Source organism: Trichosurus vulpecula, chromosome 6 (assembly GCF_011100635.1).
Source record: "Trichosurus vulpecula isolate mTriVul1 chromosome 6, mTriVul1.pri, whole genome shotgun sequence".
NCBI lineage: Eukaryota > Metazoa > Chordata > Mammalia > Diprotodontia > Phalangeridae > Trichosurus > Trichosurus vulpecula.
Genome location: NC_050578.1, coordinates 200,963,747 through 200,982,747, shown reverse-complemented (window position 1 = coordinate 200,982,747; position 19,001 = coordinate 200,963,747).

Genomic DNA, 19,001 nt, shown 5'->3' with positions numbered 1-19,001 from the left:
ATTATGATAAGTGCCGGGGATGTACATATAAGCAAAAATCAAGACAGTCCCTGCCCTCAAGGAGCTTATATTCTCGTGGGGGAAGACTATACATAAAAAGCACCTTAAAAATGGGGGAGAGCATATGGTGGCTAAGTCCAGAGAGTCCAAAGTACAATTGAGAGGGGAATGAAGAATAACTGGAATAATCTCATCCCCCAAATGGAAGGAACTCACCAATGGAAGAAGGGGCCAGGATGGCAGAAGGATGTTCCAGGGTAAGAAGGCCATACATGCTAAGGGAAATTCTAGAGTGAGAAGGCAATTAGGTCATCATAAGACTGATTTCCTCTATGGGCCAGGGATAAATTCTGAAATCCAATTATGAATTCCGAGAATTGTAGTCCCAGAGAGACAGCATTCTCTTCTCACTCTGGAAATGCTGTCTGATACTATAATTCCCAGAATTCACAGTTGGATTTTGGACCTTTTCCTTGGGACCAGTTAAACTGGGCAAACATTTGTCCTGAGGGGGGTGTGTGTGTGTGTGTGTGTGTGTGTGTGTGTGTGTGTGTGTGTGTAATGGGGCAGGGAAGACTGGACCCTGGGAGAAGGATAAAATGGGCATGTGAAAGGGGCCATAGGGTGGCGAGAGGGTTACTTTCTCCCCATAGGGTGCCAGCATGATGTTTCATGCACTTCCTCCTCACAAAGGTCTGCCATTTCTCATGGCCTTCTTTTGGCTCTATTCCACTTGGCACAACTACCATGGAGAACAAGCTCCTCCTCTGCCCTCCATGTAGGTTCCCTAGCGAGAAGAAGAAAGTGGTAACTTTTTATTAACTAATATTAAATCCCTACAACAAAGCTCTGGTTCCTAAGCCAGGCAGCAGGGTAAGAAGCACACCAGGTTTCAAGGCATTCAGACTAATTTTTCTTATGGTCCAGGGAGAAGGCTTGAAATGCAACTGTGAATTCCAATATTCTAATTCCCCAGTGTTAAAGCCCTGAAAGCAAAAAGCTCTGGTTGTTCCACGCTTATTAGGGCTCGAATGGGTTCCCTCTCCTTGGGGGTCTTCAAGTGGAGACTGGATGACCACATAAGTAATTTTGTAGAATGAATTATTAGTCAATATAAAATTTGGACTAGATATCGACTGAGTTTCCTTCTAAGTCTTACATTCAGTGATTCTGTCCTTCTAAGTCTTACATTCTGTGATTCTATCATCTGTGTGACAGAGTGGATAGGGGGCTGGAGGACCTGGGTTCAAATCCCATCTCAGAGACTTATTAGCTGTGTGAACCTGGATAAGTCACTCAACCCTGTTTCCCCTCTCTCTCTCTCTCTCTGTCTCTCTCTCTCTCTCTCTCTCTCTCTCTCTCTCTCTCTCTCTCTTTCTCTCTCTCTCTGTCTCTCTGTCTCTCTCTCTGTCTCTTTGTTTCTATGTCTCTCTGTCTCTGTCTCTGTCTGTCTGTCTCTCTCTCTCTCTCCCTCTCTCTCTCTCTCTCTCTGTCTCTGTCTCTCTGTCTCTCTGTCTCTCTCTCTGTCTCTTTGTTTCTCTGTCTCTCTCTTTCTGTCTCTCTCTGTCTCTGTCTGTCTCTCTGTCTCACTCTCTCTGTCTGTCTCTATGTCTCTGTCTCTGTCTCTGTCTCTCTGTCTCTCTGTCTCTCTCTGTCTCTCTCTCTCTCTGTCTCTCTGTCTCTTTGTTTCTCTGTCTCTTTCTGTCTCTCTCTGTCTCTCCTCTCTGTCTCTCTCTCTGTCTCTGTTCTCTGTCTCTGTCTGTCTCTCTCTCTCTCTCGCTCTCTCTCTGTTTATCTCTTTGGTGCTCGGTTTCTTTACCCTGTAAAATAAGAGGCTTGGACTTGTTGATTTCTTGATATCTGTTATCTTATGATCCTACCAAGAGGCAAGAGGTGCTAACGAAACTAAAATCTTCCAACTTCTCATCCAATACATTCTGCCATTTACTACACATATAATCATAGCTTTATAAGGTTTTAGAACTGAAAAGTATCTTAAAGATTACCTAGTCCAGAGGTTCTTAATCTGGGATCCATAAATTTGTTTGCCCTTTTTTATGTTTTGATATAATTGGTTTCCTTTGTAATCTTACATATTTTATTTTATGCGTTTGAAAACAATATTCTGCAGAATGGTTCATAGGTTTCACTAGACTGCAAAATGCCAGCTAGGTGATGCAGTGGATAGAGCCCCAGGCCTAGAGCCTGAGTGCAAATCCAGCTTTGGATGTGACCCTGGGCTACTTACCTTGTTTGCCTCAGTTTCCTCATCTGTAAAATGAACTGGAGAAGGAAATGCAAATCACTCTAGAATCTTTGCCAAGAAAACCCCAAAATGGGGTCATGAAGAGTCAGACATGACTGAACAACAAAGTACTAAAAGGGTTCATGACACAAAGAAAAGATTAAAAAACCCTTACTGCAGCCCATCCTTCCTCATTTAACCTATGAAGAAACTAAGATCCAGAGAAGTAAAATTATTTACTCCGGATCACATGGCTGATAAGTGCAGGGTGAAGTTTCTGGATTGGCAGCCTCTAGATCTTTCTACTGGCTCATTAGGCTTGCAATGACCAATTGTAGAAGGCTCAGGAAAGCATTAGGAAGTATGAGTTTGCACCCCCCAGATCTCCATCTTCAAATGTTCCGACCAACCTGAGGAGAAAAATCAGGCTTCATTCGAAGCATACCTTTCTTGGCACATGCCAGGGGAAGCCACAGAGGAACAAGTTATCCTATCAGGAGTCTTCCCTGGGATTAACACTAACCTTCTGCTCCCTTGAAATAGATGAAATGCTGTTTTGCTCACTGCCCATGATGTTTGGGTGCATTGCAAGGTCTTCTCCAACACAAAGAATGGGAGGTGACATTGTGGATGGAACAGGGCTCCCTGCTGCAGAGCCAGGAGAAAAGTCAGCCTCTAAATGCCAGAACCAATTGCATCTAGCTTTTCATATCTCACATTTCACATTCAGGGGTCGTGTTTTCACTATCGGTCTTATGATAAATGATTCTTTAAATCATCTAATAGGCTGAACAAACAGAAGGATTGCATGGCTGCAAGAAAAAGAACATTTAGCTGCTGCCAATAGATGACATCATGTCTCAGGTTTCCATACACACCTTCCCAACTCAAAGCAAGATTGACAAGTCTAGTAGGCTTGAGCTACTTGAGAGAGAAAATTTTACAAAATCAATTTAGCGATTCTATTCACTTTTATGGGCCTCAGTTTCCCCATCTGTAAAATGAGAGGTCTGCATTAGATTAACTCTAAATTCTTTCTAAAGTCTAGATTCTTTTTCAGTTCCTGCATGAACCATTTCACCGCCCCCAGTAACAAGTTCTCCATCAGACCTCAGAAAGCACTTTATTTTGCAACTCTCTATAATATTATTATCATGCAATATTGTACATTGTATCTGTGTTTGTGTCTAATTTTTTGTGACTGTGGGCTCCATGGATGCCGGGACCAGGTTTTACTTCAACTCCTATCTCCCAACCACCGGCCTTATTGCTTGCACCCAGTGGACAATGACTGATAATGTCACTCCATTGCCCCCAAAAGTTCCATTGTCTAGAATAAAATTCATGCTTCTCCATTGGCCTTTAAAGCCCTTCACTATTGAAAGGGTGTTTCTAGCTTCTCTTTCTAGACTTATTCCATATTACTCCCCTTCTTGTGCTCTATGTTCCAACCAAACTGGCCGATTTGCTGTCCCCCATCTATAGCACTACATCTTTCATCTTTGCATGGGCTTGTAAGTGTCCTCTTCCCTTCCAATATTAATTTGTATTTGTTTTTTATTCACTTATATGGTTACACATTGTTTTCCCCCATCAGGTCCTTAAGAGAGCAGGGACTGTTTCATTTTTTTGGTATCTTCACTGCCTCCATGCACATATTAGGTCCTTAATAAATACTTGTTGAATAAGTGGATTGAACAAAGTTGATGAATGAATGAATGTTCTATGTTATGAGATAGTATTTGTAAAATGCTCAGCACGATGCCTGGCACATAGTAAGTACTATATAAATGCTTATTCCCTTCTCTTCCCCTTCTATATTAAAAGAACTCTTCAGTTCTAATATTCTACCAATCAGTGGCTCCGTGAAGCCACTCTAGCCCAAAATAAGATCTGTTTCTTGCCCTTATGGAGCTGACAATATAATTATAGAAAGAGACATGTGCAAAGCTATCTGACAATACTAAGCAGTATTGGAAGGTGTCCAATGATCTGTGTAAACAATTTATTTTCGGGTGTTGAGAGGACAGAGGAAGATTTTTGTGGGCTGGAGTCATCAATGAAGATTAGATTTGAGCTGAACTGGGCCTTGAAGGACTAGTAGGGTTAATTGTCCAGTGTTAAAGCCCTGAGAGCAAAACTTGTATTGTTCCGTGCTTATTAGGGCTCTAAATGACTAGGGCAGCTAGGTAGCACAGTGGATAGAGTGCCAGGACTTAAGTCAGGAAAACTCATTTTCCTGAGTTCAAATCCAGCTTCAGCCAATTACTAGCTACGTGACCCTGGGCAAGTCACTTAACCCCGTTTGCCTCAGTTCCTCCTCTGTAAAATAAGCTGAAGAAGTAAATGGCAAACCACTCTAGTGTCTTTGCCAAGAAAACCCCAAAAGGGGTCATGAAGAATCAGATAGGACTGAAAAATGACTAAAGAAACAAACGAAAAAGACTTAGGATTATAAATGAAACTGATTATATTAAAATACAATTACCAAAATATCCTTTAAAAAGCAAGCTTTAAAAAAAACCTCTGCATTTATTCAAGGTTTGTGATGGACCATGCCAATATAATGAAAATGGTTATACTACCTAAATCAATTTACAGATTTAGTCCTACAGCAATTCAATTACCTATGAGATACTTCCTAGAAATAGACAAAACAATAACAAAATTCATTTGGAGAAAAAAAAATGTTTTAGGATCTCCAGGGAAATTATGAGGAAAAAATATAATTAAAAGGGACATACCATGACCAAACCTAAAGCTGTATTATGAAGGAATGGTCAACCAAATTTTTTGTACTGCTTGAAAAATAGTAAAAGCTGATCAGTAGACAGTACTAGATAAGGGAGAAACAGAAGCTCAGGCATTGATTAACCCAAGAACTCACTTTTTGATAAGAACTGCCAGGAAGACTGGAAAGCAGTTTGGCAGAGCATGAACTTACATTATATCCCACAACAAACTCAGAGTAGATGAGCCTAACCTAAGAATGATGAAAATAAATGAAAGAATATATGGATGAAAAGAATTATGAATGAATGAAATGAAAAAAAAAATAAAGAATGCTAGGAGCTATTTTTTTTACAACTATGGTTAGAGAGAGAATTCTCAAACCAAATGAGGGACATAGGCAGGATATAAGTAAGACAAAATAGATAATTCAAATTACATAAACTTTGAAAGGTTTTGCACAGTCATTCCTCAATAGATAAGCAGTCAAAGAAGTTCTCAGCAGAATTTCTAATGATTAACAATCATACGAAGGAATGTTTCAAATCACAAACAGTAGGAGAAATGCAAATCCAGAGGTTTTGCTTAACGCTAAGCAAACTGGTAAAAATGCCAAAGGATGAAAAGAGTCAATGCTGGAGAGGTTGAGGAAAGACAACCACAGCAATGAATTGCTGATGGAATTGTGAATTGTTCCAATCATTCTAGAAAGCAATTTGGAATCGTGCAAAGAAAGTGCCTAAAACGTCCATACCCTTTGACTCAGAGATTCCATTGTTAGGCATATAAGGGCATGAGGTTTGGAAGGGGGAAGTCAATGACCAAAAGAAAGACCTTACCTTATAGATTCTATTTATAGCAAACCTTTTTGTGATAGCAAAGAAATGGAAACAAAATGGAGACCCACTGATTGGGGAATGGCTAAACAATTGTGGTACATGAATGTAATGGTATATTACTGGCTGTAAGAAGCAATGAAAACCGACAAGCATGGAAAGACTGGGATGAACTGATGCAAAATGAATTAAGTGGAACCAGGAAAATGATATATACAATGACTACAACAATGTAAATGGAAAAAATAACAGCAATGGAAAATCAAAACTGAATTCTGCCAAAGTGTAACGACCAAGCTTGGCACCAAAGAAGAGATAGGAAAAGATCCTTCCTCTTCCTTCTTTTCAGAGGTAGGGGACTATGAGTGTAGGGGTAGGAGACTATGAGTGTATGATACGTTGGTCACTTTGTAGAACATTTCCTTTTTTTATTCTTTGTTATACAATATTGCTTGCTAGGAAGGAGAGGAAGGTGTGATACGTTGGGAAATAGAATTGATGTAAAAATAAAAAAAATTTCTCAAAATTTGCGCATAAATAAAAATCAATAAAAAGGAAATAAGAAAAACTGTCAAGTGTCAAAAACTTTTGTATCTAATAGCACTGATAAAATCTTATGTTGAAGAAAGGTAAGAAATTCAAAAAAATACATGATACCAAGACCCATTCTCTTAGAAATATCATAGAAAAATATGTACAGTTTTCAAAACAAAAATTACAAACTAATTACCATTTGAAAACATGTTTCAAATTACTCATAGCAAGATAAATGCAAGTGAAAATAATTCTGAGGTTTCACTTTACATCCACGAAATTGGGTGAAAAAATGGAAACAATAGATGTTGGAGGGCCTATGGAAAGTCAGGCATATTAATACACTGTTTTGGTGTTATGATTTGGTGCAATTTGTTGTGTATTTAAATTCTGCAAGAAAAGTGCTTAAACTGTTCATATTCTTTGAACTAGTGATTCCATTACTGGGCATCTACACACATACCCCGCCCCACCCCCACCCCCCAAAGGAGGCAAAAGACAGAGACAAAATTTAAATATATGCCACAATATTCATAGCGGTAATTCCTATGGTAGCAAAGAACTAAAAACAAAGTGGTAGCCATAAATCAGGGAGTAGGTGAAAAAACTGTGCTATATAAATGTAAAGAAATATTATGATGGGAAAAGAACAAACATTTATTAAGCACTTTCTTTATGCCAAGCTCTTTTGATTCAACCCTGTGAGGTAGGAGCTATTATTATCCCTATTTTAGAGTTGGGGAAACTGAGACTGACAAAGGTTAAGTGACTTGCCCAGGGTCACACAGCTAGTAAGTGTCTGAGGCTGGATTTGAACTCAGATCTCGCTGACTTCAGGTTATGCGCTCTATTTACAATGCTACTTAGCTGTCTAATGTCATGCAGCAAGAAATGACAAATAGGAAGAACTCAGAGAAACGTGGAGCATTTCGCATCAACTGATACAGTGAAATATGCCAAATCAAAAGAACAATATACCCACTCACTACAAAAAAAGATCGCTAACTCTGGTAAAATTGGAATAACTGAAAAAAGCATTGATGGTCCTGGAAAATACGTAATGCAACATACTTCCCTTCCTATATCAGAGAGATAGAGATCGTCTAGGGCAAAATGTTGTATATCTTATCAGAGTCAGCCATTGTATCATGAACAAGGCAGGGGGGTTCAGAAATGATTTTGTGATTAAAAAGTTGTCCTTTAAAAAAATAAAATAAATAGGGACATTTTGTATTCTGTTAACCTCTCGGTATATTATGTAACTGTGAAGATGTGATCTTCTCTAGAAAAGTATCTATAAAGGCCCACCAGTTTCCTTCTTAATGTTTCCATTAAAAAATAACCACATGCATGCATGGACCACTATAGTGAAGATTTTATGGAGATGAGAAGGTAGGTATATGATTTGATAGTCATTAATGTTTTGTCACTGACAAATTGTGTGACCCTGGGTAAGTCAGTTAATCTGTCTGCCCAGTATCCTCAACTGTAAAATGGTGACAGTAACACCTACGTCGCAGTGACAATCAAATGATGTAATTTTTGTCAAGTTCCTGGCGCATGATAGACTCTTTATAAATGACAAGACGTTAACAACTCGATCGTTTTCCACATTTGAAAGGCTCTGGGGCTGAGCTTTCTATATTTTGTTAAGGTGGTCCTCAGATAGCGGGTGCTATCTGTTACCATGCTCAGAAGCTTTATAGATTGGTAACCATCAGTAACATTATTATATATAATATAATATAATATAATATATATATATTATATATAAGAGACTTCAAAGGCCATCTGGTCCAACCCCATCATTTCTACAGATGAAGAAACTGAGGGAAGGAAAGGTTGAGTGACTCGCCCATAGTCACACAAGTAGTGAGCATCTCAATAGGGATTTAAACCCAGCTCTTCTGACTCTTGTGTACATGGTCTTTCCACTATATAAGCTTGTAATCTAACCTGGCACTTTCTATAGCTGCTATGCTTCTTGGATGGCTAAAATGATTAAGTACATTCTAGCTGATAAGTTTCCATGTTCTTTTGGCCTGCTCAATAGGATGACTGTTTAAAATCAGTTAAACCTCTCTAAGAAATGGCGATAGAGTTGGTGTCTTTACTTTTATCTTTGTTCCATTTTTTTTTTTAGTCAAGAGCTCTTTTAAGTAGGTCCAGTTGGAAGTGTTACAATGCCATCTTTTCATCTTTATCCTTTATTCCAATGTGGAATTAAAGTTGCCATTTGCTCCAGCAAGTCAATGATCTGACTGCACTCAGACAGCTAAATCTAAAATGACTTCCAGATTATTAACCAGTCTGTTAAGATAAAGTCTATTTCATTTTTTGTGATGTTCCCCACCTTCCAACTCTATTCTTGAAGAATAGGATATAAGCACAAAGTTTTAGCCTCTCTCGTTTCTTGATCCAACGCCATATCTTCTAACAACCTTTGCTCTCTCCCTCTGTGTCCTCTTTGAATCAGTCACCAAATGCCAAGATACATGTTGGCACAGTTTGAGATAATCATCTCAAGTTCTTGAAAGAGTTGCTCTACTCATTTCATGTAACAGATGTTTGCATATTAGCTACAATTGTCTTCAAGGTGGTCTGCTTGCTTATTGGTAGTCATGAGCACTGCAAGGCTAGATGACCAAGTGTACCATGAAATTTTCTCTTGTTGCCTTTGGGCACACAGTGAAACCACCTCCTCCAATTACTTTATTTACTTCTCTGAAAATAACTTGTAAGCTGTCCTATTTAGCAACAACTAATTTATGTCTTCTGGTTTCATTTATACTGATAATGTCAATGTGGGTATGGTCCAATGAATACAATACTAGATCACCTCGTTAGCCATTGAACAAATATCACATAGTAAGAGTACCAAACAGTTTTATTAATGTTTGTAGACCATTTAAGAATTGTATGACTCATAGTACTCCTTCCCCTTTTCCCCGCTACTCTGTTACCATTACTGTAGAAGTGAATGGGACTACAAGGAATGGGGCCATTTTCTGGGGTTTTTTTTATTTTATCCATTTACCTAGGCCTAAATATTTGGCACCCATTGAAGTTTATTCTAGTGTTGAAACTTCCTATGTTTTGCTAAGTTGATCTTCAGTACCTTTGTAGATTGATTAAAAAAAATTCTAGAACTTATAGTCCGCTGATAATCTTTAAGAACCCATGGTTATATCCATGACATGAGAAGGCTAGGAATGTAAAAAAGCACAGACAGTTATATTACTGAAAAATGGCTAGGAAGACATCAGCAACTACAGAAATGTGTCTATTTTCTCAATTCTGTCAATGATGAGAACGGTGTGTGTGTACCTTGAGGGTATCCTTGATGAAAGCATGAGAAGGAAACAGCCATGCTTCCACAGACAACTTTCTACAAAATATTACATCTTTATAGGATCATAGATTTAGAGCAGAAAAATGCCTTAGAAGACATTAAGTCCAGCCCCTTTACTTTGAAGATGAGGATACTGAAGTCCATGGAGGGTAACTAATGTCACAGAGTTAGTATCTGGGGCAGGACTTGAATTTTCCTAACACCACATTCAGCACATTATCAACTGTGATGCTTCGCTTACCCTTCGTAGTTACACAACTGCCCAAGAGATGTAGAGAATAAGACATCACAATTTCTATGGCTTGTTCATTACAAAAATGCATTAGATCCGTGGACCAATGGCTCCTGTCCAACATCAACCACTCCATTTCTTAACCAATAACAAATTGTTTTAGTGATTACTGCTTTGTGGTACTGTTGGCACTGGTAAGCCTCCTTCCTTCCTTCTTTTCATTATTCTCCTTACAATTCTTGTAAACAGGGCATCTTCTATGCATATGCTGAATTCATATAAGATTCAGTGACAGATAGGACTATGGAGAAAGATTGATTCAAAGAGCCACTGATAACCTTCGTTAAGTGAGGGATGAAGAAGGAAGGCATGGGAAGAGCACTGGATCTGCCATTAGCTTCAACCCCACATCTGGTGCTTACTACTCTGGGCAAGTGACTTTGGGCAAGTCACTTAACTCCCCTGGGCCTCAGTTTTGTTTGTAAAATGATGGCATTGGACAAGATGGTCTCTAAGGTCCCTGGTGAATCTATGACATTAGGATCCTCTATGTTCACCAAAGCCATTCACCAGCGTCATGGCCTGTGCAAAGCCCACATAGAAGAAGACCTTCCTATTGGTGGTAAGATTCTGCAAATATTCTTGCTTGCAAATGACATTGTGCTGATTGAATCAGTCATTAGATCACTTACATAGATCCCTCAAATAAATCTATATTCACTCAAAATAGAGCTTCATATTTATCAACACCAGAAAAACAAAGCGGATGAGAAATACATAGCCTAGATTATCATGTGCAGTTGGATAGGTGACTCTTTGACTTAATCTATCAGCAGATCTAACCACTAGAAAGGCTCTAAAGATAGGAATGAGTTGGATCCAGAATTAGGTAGGAGGAAAAGTGCAGACTACAACATGTTAGAGAAACTAAGCAGTGCTCTTAATGTTCCCAAGCTGCTCTTGACCCCTGAAGCCTAGCTTGTAAACACCACTATTCACTCCATGGCACTAGATGGCTTTGAATCACAGAACACAATGATCTCCGAAGAATACAAATTTCAAGTGACCCAAAGGGCAATGGAATGATAATGAGCAGAAATAAGCTACAGTATAGCACCTTTAAGGATGATTTACATTGGATAAATGGTATGAAAGACATTAACATCAAGATGAGCTTGTCATGCATAGTGAGAGGTAACAGATGGGCTCCCCAAGTGGCACTATACCCAATACTGGTATAGCCTTGGAGAATGCAGGGCTAACTCTTTGCCATGGTGAGATATCAGAGTAGCACTAAGTACAAGTAGCACTGGTATTCATACCATGGTTTTTTTTTAATCTTTTTTTGTTTTAGACTTAAATACTAAAACTTAAATACACAATAAGAAAAAGAAACATATTATAAACTTAAATATTAAATACAAAATGAGAAAAGAAAAAAACATGTCACATGCACACACATCATGTTAAAAGAATCAGAAAAAGGTTTCCAGTGCATTGGGTAGAATGTCTATGGAGGATTTACACCAAAATATCAAGTCTCCCCCAAGATAAGAAGGCATGGATGCAATACAATCTATATTGGGAGAAGGAGTTTCACTCCAATTACACCACTGATTCATTAAAGAATCAAGATAATTTCCATCTCAGTTTGGCTATTGAGATATTTTTGATTCCCAGTTTTGTTGTCCAATGTGCTAACTATCCTTCCCAGGTTGGTGGCATCTAAAATTTGATTATGGTGACATATATCCCAAGCCATCAGTAAAAATGTTGAACAGAACAGGGCTAAGAATTGAGGTCTGTGGCATTCCATTAGTAGCACTGATTCATTAATTAACTCCTCCTTGAGTCTTGTTTTTAAACCACTCCTGAATTAACTTTGCTAGGATCTAGCATGCATCTTTCTATTGACCTTGTCTTCAAGGATAGGCTAAGTATTCTGCTGAAATCCAGGCACATAATGTCTATGGCATAGCATGAGAATGTATTGCTTGTTTCATATTTTTAGCAGAGGACTGCTAAAGTGGAAGGAAACAAACATTAGTGGCAGAATTCCAGGCATCAGCCAGAGACTGGGGACAGGAAGAAAAGGTGTCTTGGACTAGAAACCTTCCTAGTACTTTCTTTTTCCCCCTTTAGGATGCTCTATTTTTTATATAATTAATTAGTTTTAGTTTTCAACATTCACTTCCATAACATTTTAAGTTTTGAATTTTCTCCCCCATCCTCTCCTCCCCCTTCCCCAAGAAGGTGTGTGATCTGATATAGGCTCTATTTCTACATTCACATTAAATATATTTTCACATTAATCGTGATGTAAGGAAGAATTGGAACTAATGGAAGGAAGCACCAGAAAGAAGAAACAAAACAAAACAACAAAAGAAAGGAGAGCAAATAGTCTGCTTCCATCTGTATTCAGACTCCAAAGTTCTCTCTCTGGATGTGAATGGCATTTTCCATCGTGAGTCTTTTGGAGTTGTCTTAGATCCTTGCATTACGGAGCAGAGCTAAGCCTATGTAGGTCAGTCATCGTACAATATGGCTGTTACAGCGTACAATGTTCTGGCTCTGCTCATTTCACTCAGCATCAGTTCACATAAGTCTTTCCAGATTTTTCTGAAGTCTGCCTGCTCATCATTTCTTATAGCACAATAGTATTCCATTACACTCACATACAACTTGTTCAGCCATTCCCCAATTGATGGACATGCCCTCAATTTCCAATTTTTGGCCACCACATAAAGAGCTGCTATGAATAGTTTTGTACATGTGAGTCCTTTTCCCATTTTTATGGTGTCTTTGGGATACAACCCTAGAAGTGGTATTGCTGGGACAAAGGGTATGCATAATTTTATAGCCCTTTGGGCATAGTTCCAAATTGTTCTCCAGGATGGTTGGACTTCCTAGTACTTTTCGAATAGTTCCACAGCTAGCTTCCCCAAAGACTAAATGCAATTCCATTTGAATTCAACATCCCTTGTTCTTTCCCATTCCTCTACTCCTGGAAGAAAAGTCAATGCCATTTTCCTCTCTAACATTCCAATATATACTTGTCTGGTACATAGTTAGATTCTTGACCTTTTCTAATATCCAACTGTGGGCCCGTCTTACTATGGCCATTATCCATCCCCCCATGGAATAGACCATGCAGACCTCCACAGCTGAGACTCACTCACTTACCTGAAGATGAGTAGGCCCTCTAGTACCATAAAATAATCAAAGCTTTTAAGGAATAATGAAAATAGTAATTATAATACTAGTGCTGACAAGGATAAATTAAAATATAAAATTCTCCCCAACAGGTCTTTGTCTGCAGTCTCATTATGACATAGAGAGAGCCTTGGGTTCTCAAAGGCCAGGAAAGCAGAGGACAAGATATATCTGATCACATCAGGTGGGAAGCCTGACCAAACCCAAATCTAGAAATAGACCACATGCCTGTCTGGGGACTAAACTAGTGAAATTCAGGCTAGCTTGTTACCATGTGATTAGCCTCGGGGTGATGAATGAATCTTTTGACCACAAGAATCCAAGACTATCTGAATCACTTCACAGACAGCATGAAACATATACCAAGGCTGGAAAGACCCACAAACGACTAAATTGCAGTTCTTCAAAGTACTTAAATATAATAATGGCTAATAACCAACATTTACATAGAGCTTAAGGTTTCTAAAGTACTTTACAAATATTATCTCATTTGATCCTTATTAGTTTGTGAAGTAGGTGCTGTGATTATACTTGTTTGAGGCTGAGGGTTTAAGTGACATGCCCAAGGTCCCACGGCTAGTAAGGGTCTGAAGCAGGATCCAAACTTCCATCCTTCTGACTTTGTTCACACTGCCTCCTAATCTGTATGCAGCACTTTGTTGGTGGCATAAACTGGCATTGTTGAATGAGGAAACAGTCTCAGAGTGGCCAAGCGATCTGCTCGAGGCCACACAGCTAGCAGGTTGCGGAACTCAGTTCTTAGAATTCCAAGTCCAGCACCAGATGAATTGTATCACGCTGATGAAGCCATGGATCCATGGATTTTCTCTCCCTTGTCTCGACAGAACCCTTGATGCCAGGACCTGGGGAGGCTCTGGAAAGGTTTCTAAATCAGTGATGGGGGAATCAAAAGTGCCAGATGTGGGACCAAAGGATTATGAGGGGAGGCAGCCTGGTCAGTTATTACAGGACCAACATCACCCAATAATAAGATCTGACATGTATAGAGTGCTTAGTAATTTTACCAAGCACTTTACAAACATGTGATCTCACTAGGTTATGGGTAAGTATTATTATCCCCGTTTTCCAGATGATGAAAATGAGGCAAAGAGGGGTGAAGAAATGTACCTGAAGTCTCACAGCTAGTAAGCAGCAGAAACAATATTTGAATCCAAGTCTCCCAAGGGTCTGCATCGAATGCTCTTTCTACCCTCCCTCCAGCTGCTTACTTGGCCATGCTGCTAGGGGGCAACTTGACTAATGGAACTTGCCTCACTCATACCTTTCAGAAGGACCCTCTCTTTGGACATACTCAATAAGGGCTTTCCTGCCACCATTCTGACAAGCTAGAGCCCTTACCAACGGATTTGGTTCACATACACCCCCTCCTGCGTCTTGTTCATGCTGCAAAGGATTCTGGACTCCTAAAGCCCAGCCAGTTGTCACCTTCAATCAGACAGTTCACCACGAAAACTATTCCCTCAATCAAAGTGGATCCTAATAACCCCATGAGTCATGCTGCCCTTCATTCCTAAACCTTGACTACACTAGGGGCTTTAATTCCGGAAACCACCCCCAGGCTGTGTGCGGCTCTTCCAAATGTTTAGGCAGGAAGTAAAATTCAAATTAGATACAATCACAATGCAAATGTAGAATTATTTAATTCAAGCCGACTGGTGCTCTAAGGTCATAATTCCTGCCATAACTAGTTCTTACAATTGCCTTCTGTTAAGTGAATCAGAGGAGAAAAAGAAATACCCCTGACTTGTTCATGCAGAACAAATTTGTCTCCTAAACAAATACCAATCAGCAGAAAAGCCCTAAGTTAAGCATACTGACCTCTATATAAACTTAAATAAGTTGTTTTGTTTTGTTCTGTTTTATTTTGTTTAGATAGGTAGTGCCACTCTCCCCCACAACCCCCATAGACACACATTCTCTCCCCCTTTTCACTCAGATTGGGCCAAAGGATAAAGAAATGCCATTAAGAAACCTCTGACCGGATCCCAGGGTGACCTGCCAAGGGGCTGCTTTTCCAGGATTGTACCAGTAATAATAACAGCAGGCTTTTCTACAGCACTTTACAGCTTATACATCACTTACCTTCACAGTGGTCCTTTGAGGGAGGGAATTAATGTTATTACTGTCTCCATCTTACAGAGGAAAAAAAAATAAGGCTTAAATTGATTAAATCGCATCATCTAATAGGTATAGAAGCTGGGACTCAGAGGATCAGAGGATCTAGGATGGCAAGAGGCTTCAGAGATCATATAATACAATTTGTTCCCCATTTTGTGAAAGGGAAAACTGAGGCATAAAGCAAAATGACTTGGTCAAGGTCACACTGGTATTGAGTAGCAACGCCAGGAGGTCTTCTGAGTGTTCTTTGAAACCCAGGTTTTCTCTCTGTGAGTTTGGGCATCTTTTCACTGAGACATTCTGATTCCTACAAGTCCCAAAGCATTTCTTGCTGGCTACTGAGTAAGCACTCATAGTACAAAAGTGTTATTAGGGGGCTTAATTCCCTCCCAGGTGACATATAGGAATAAAAGAACTAAGGGATACCTGGAACTCTTCCTAGATGAGACCCAAGTTGAGCTAGTCTTCTGTCAAACCCAACTGATAGATTCTGATGAGACAAATTTTTCCAAACAACCAGGCAAGTAGGGCCAACATCTCCAAACTGGATGAGATGCTGCTCAGCCCACATGATCTTGCCAGCATTGCCGCTATGGAGCACAAAATCTTTCTCACACCAATAGTTTCTTCCCTGGCTTAGAGACAAGTGGCCAAACCAGATCAAGAGCATCAATAAAGGCTTGTCACTGATGAAACAAGCCTTCACGAGGTGAGAGGAGCATCAGCTGCTGAGATCTTCTCCCAGTTATAGGACTAATGCTACTTCTCTGCCCTCATCCCAAATCTACAGGTCTGAACTTTCTCTGTCTCAAAATATTAAAAATCAGCCTCTCCTTTGTTCTACTTGCCTTCGGAGTACTGGGGTCATGTTTAACATCTATCTAATAAATGTCCAGGTGTCTGCATCGAGGAAGAGAGCAGCTGTAACTTTGCTAATGTCAGGGAGGCAGGTCAATTGACCGGTGCAAGAAGGCCACTCTCCTTGAGAGGTGCTCTCTCTTTTGGCTGGTGCTGAACACCTCCCTTCTTTCTCACCACACTCTCTTTCTGGTAGAGAGAGAAAGGGGAATCAGAATCGTCTTTTTTCTGAACTCCTCAACCCTTAGACTCTGTACTGGACACTTAACTTACAATCTTATATTGTTTGATGTCTGACTATGGGCAAGTAGTTTCTCCTCTCTGGGGACTGGTTTTTCTCATCTGTAAAATGGGGCTAATAACACTGACACTGTATGCATTAGAGTATAGTTGTAAGGAAAGTGTACTTTAAAGTGCTTCATAAATGTGAAGTATTATAATTATTGATTCTTTGACAACTGAAGCCTATCGATCAGTACCGGTTTCAATCACTTTAAACACCAAGCATAGGGAAACACAGATGAGGAAAAAACATCTGTTCATAGTTTTTGTTTCTGTGGACACAGATACAGGTAAACAGAGGAAATCCTAGGCAAAATTGTAAGATATAAGTGGTAGGTCCTTCAAAAGCATCCCTATCTAGCATCTTCATAGTCTTTAATCTCCCCACACCTACACCCACATATACACACATACACACTGTCGGTCTCCCACTATAGACTTATAGAATCCCAGAGATCAAAGGAACTTAAGAGAATATCTTGTCCATCCAGTATATGAAGCATGATATCCTTGATAAAATCATCATTCAATTCAATAAATATTTATTAAGTGCCTACTATGGGCAAGACACTATGCTCTGTACAAAGACAAAATGAAATTCTTTCTCTGCTTAGGGAAGCTCATATTTCCCTGGGGAAGATAAATCATGTAGAAAAACAACTGTATAAAAAGTATATATATGTAAAGCAATATGAAGTAATTTCAAGGAGGAAGTGCTAAGAACCTGGGAAATCAGGAAAGCATAGCGGGTAGCACTTGAATTATGTTTCAAAAGAAAATAGGGATAATAATATAATGATAGCTAACATTGGTATAAGGCTTACCCACGCCACACATTTTATAAAGTTATAAATAACCTTATAGCTATTATCTCATTTGAGCTTTCTTCTTTCCCAAGATTTCTAGACGCCAAACATCTTCGGTCCTCATTGTATCCTTCCCACTAACCTAATCTGAATCCTCCCTTCCCACCCTACCCCCAGAATGGTGATTATGCATTAAACCTGGGGAGGCAATCCAATTTCATGGCCCAGATACATATGGGTAGTTGTTTCTTTCCCTATTACGTTATCAGTTCTAAATCCTCTTGATTAAATTTGCAAAACTCTGAGCAGATTATATGTGTGTATAATTTTTTTTCTTCAGATATTTTTCAAAATCCCATCATAGTCATAAATTAATTCCTAATGAGGCAAATGCCCTCAAAACAGTAAAGTAATACAACATCAAAAGTGATTGTGATTAATAATCCATGCAATCTTTTGCCTTTTTAATTTACTGCATGTTTATGCTCTTTGATCCCATCGTTAGCTATATGCTTCTGAGGAGGTCAATGATAAAAAGAAAGGTGTCGTATACACCAACATATTTATAGTAGCCGTTCATGCAGGAGCAAAAAAAAAAATGGAAATAAAGCATATGCCCATTGATTGGGGAATAACTAAGCACATTATGGTAAATAAATATAATGGAATATTATTCCAATGCAAGAAATGATTATTATGATGAGTACAGAGAAGCATCAGATGATTTCATGAACTGATGCAAAGTGAAGTAAGCAGAGCCAAGAAAACAATACAATTATTGTCAAATAATGTAAATGGAGAGAATAACAACAAAACAATAAACCCTGAATTATGTGAAATTATAATGACTTAGCTTGACCCCAAAGAAATGTGATGAGAATGCAGTTCCCTCTCTTCTTTGAAGAGATGGGGGGAAGGGTTGGCTGTGGAATGATACTTATAATGTTGGACTTGGTTGATGAGTTGGTTAAATTTGCTGAACTTTGTTGTTGTAGTAGATGTTGTTGTGATGGCTTCAGCATCTGGAAAACCTGTGTTCAAGTCCTGCCTCTGATACATATTGGCTATGACCCTAGGTGAATCAATAAACACCTCAGAGTTCTATTCTTATAGAGCTTACAGAACTCTCAGAGTTTTATAAGTGACAGAGAAGGTGACAACTGGCACTGGTAGAGGGAGTTTTATCATTAATGAGTCCCATATATCAATTAAATCATAGGCTTAGTCCTTATCTATGTAAAAGATGACTCTCTGGGAGGGAGAAGGAAATAGAAGGAAATATAGGTGATATACTAACAAAAGTTTACAAATAACTTTTTTTTTAAATTGGGGAATGCAAAATTACTTTTGTTGACATTTAAAGTGTCTTCATTTATATAGTTACAGTAATTGTATATTTTTGGTTCTATTTTATTCACTCAAGCCTTTAACATAAGTCTTCCCATATTCCTTTGAATTCTTCATATTTACTGTGTTTTTATTATACTATTATATTCTATTATCACTCTTTTCTAAATTTAAATTAATGTTTGCAAAAATAAAAATACATTTTCTCTTCCTCTTGTCTCTTCCCCCCACCTTGAAAAGGAAAGAAAAATAAAACCCTTGTAACAAGTAAACATAATCAAGCAAAACAAATTTCGTCTTTGGATATTCCAAAAATTATATGTCTTCATCTGTAGCCTGAGCAAATCACCTCTCTGTCAGGAGGACCGAAGCATGTTTCATCATGAGTACTCTGGAATTGTGGCTGTTCAATGTGTTGATGAGAGTT